The sequence below is a fragment of the Chrysochloris asiatica genome, unplaced genomic scaffold (assembly GCF_000296735.1).
Source record: "Chrysochloris asiatica unplaced genomic scaffold, ChrAsi1.0 scaffold00021, whole genome shotgun sequence".
NCBI lineage: Eukaryota > Metazoa > Chordata > Mammalia > Afrosoricida > Chrysochloridae > Chrysochloris > Chrysochloris asiatica.
In genome coordinates, this window is record NW_006408539.1 from 20,231,236 (window position 1) to 20,233,482 (window position 2,247).

The 2,247-nt window shown below is 43.7% G+C and overlaps 1 pseudogene; it reads right to left on the reverse strand.

The window, feature by feature from the left end:
• Positions 1-625: 625 nt before the first annotated feature.
• Positions 626-2,187, reverse strand: LOC102811703 (annotated as a pseudogene).
• Between the last annotated feature and the right edge of the window lie 60 nt (positions 2,188-2,247).

Genomic DNA, 2,247 nt, shown 5'->3' on the forward strand with positions numbered 1-2,247 from the left:
GGGTCACTATGAGTTGGTTCCGACTCAATGGCACTTGACAACAACAACAACATAGATATAAATATAGATATAGATAGATAGATAGATAGATAGATAGATAGATAGATAGATAGATAGCTAAAGAGACAGTTGTTCAAACACAACAAGGCAATACTGAATGTTCTAAAATCAGAAAAGGTGGGCATTCTTTTTACCATGCTTATTCAATCTGTATGCTGAGCAAATCATCTGAGAAGCTGGATTAGATGAAGAAGAATATGGCATCAGAATTTGAGGAAGACTCATTAACGATCTGTGGTATGCAGATTTTACAACCTCTTTTTTTTTTTTTTTTCCCTCATTAAACCTTGTTTTAATGGGTCTCAAATTTTGGTGACAAATTTTTGGTCAGGTTGTTTCCATTTAGAAAGTACTGATTTTAAAAACTAATAATTTAAAACTGCCACACAGAAAAAGAAACAAATGGTCCACATAACATTCCTTTCCTTCTGAAGGTTTTACGAGGCATTGTCATCATTAACCAGTCTTTTACTGTTAAACTTCAGTGGCCAATTGAGACAAACAGTTCTGAGACCGTTCTTCCACCACCAATTAAGACTGGAGTGGCAGGCGTTAAAGGTAATATTCATTTAGCCTTCTGAGCTTTCTGAGCAGACTTGGTGACTTTGCCAGCTCCAGCAGCCTTTTTGTCCACTGCCTTGATGACACCCACAGCAACAGTCTGTCTCATGTCACGAACACCAAAACAACCCAAAGGAGGGTAGTCTGAGAAGTTTTCAACACACATAGGCTTGCCAGGAACCATGTCAACAATGGCAGCATCACAGATTTCAAGAATTTGGGGTCATCTTCTAGCTTCTTACTAGACTGGTGATCAATCTTCTCCTTGAGCTCAGCAAACTTGCAAGCAATTTGAGCTGTGTGACAATCCAGCACAGGTGCATATCCAGCACTGATTTCGCCTGGATGGTTCAGGATGATCACCTGTGCAGTGAAGTAGTTGCTTCCATTGGTGGATGATTTTTGCTGTTACCAGCCACATTGCCACAGCGAACATCTTTGACAGAAACATTCTTTGCATTGAAGCCTACATTGTCCCCAGGCAGAGATCCACTCAAAGCCTCATGGTGCATTTCAGCAGATTTTACTTCAGTGGTAACATTGACCGGAGCAAAGGTGACCACCGTGACTTGTTTGAGAACACCAGTGTCCACTCTGCCCACAGGGACAGTGCCAATACCACCAATTTTGTAGACATCCTGGAGAGACAGATGCAGGGGCTTGTCAGTTGGATGAGTTGGTGGCAGGATCCAATCCAGGGCTTCAAGCAATGTGGTTCCACTGGCATTGCCATCCTTATGGGTGACTTTCCATCCCTTGAACCAAGGCATGTTAGCACTTGGCTCCAGCATTCCAACCAGAAATTGGCACAAATGCTACTGTGTCAGGGTAGTAGCCAATTTTCTTAATGTAGGTGCTGACTTCCTTAACAATTTCCTCATATCTCTTCTGGCTGTAGGGTGGCTCAGTGGAATCCATTTTATTAACACCAACAGTTAGCTGTTTCACACCCAATGTGTAAGCCAGAAGGGCGTGCTCACGGGTCTGCCCATTCTCAGAGATGTTGTTGTTGTTGTTAAATGCCATTGAGTCGGTTCCGACCCATAGCGACATTGTACAGGGTTTCCGAGGCTGTAAATCTTTACGGGAGCAGAACGCCTCATCTTTCTCCCGCGTTGCAGCTGGTAGTTTCGAACTGCTGACCTTGAGGTTCACAGCCCAATTCGTAACCACTACGTTACCAGAGCTCCCAGCTTCAAATTCTCCAACACCAGCAGCAACCATCAGGACAGCACAGTCAGCCTGTGAGGTTCCTGTCATCAGGTTTTTGATAAAGTCTCTGTGTCCTGGGACATCAATGATGGTCACATAGTACTTGCTGGTCTCAAATTTCCACAGAGAGATATCAATGGTGATGCCTCGCTCACGTTCAGCCTTCAGTTTATCCAAGACCCAGGCATACTTGAAGGAGCCCTTCCCCAGCTCAGCAGCTTCCTTCTCAAAATTTTTGATGGTTCTTTTGTCGATTACACCACGTTTGTAGATCAGGTGACTAGCAGTGGTTGACTTGCCGGAGTCGAAGTGTCCAGTAACTACGTTCTCAATATGGGTCTTTACCTTTCCCATTTTGGCTTACGTTTTGTGATGGTTTTCACCAACACCTGTATTTTGTAGCAAACCCATTGC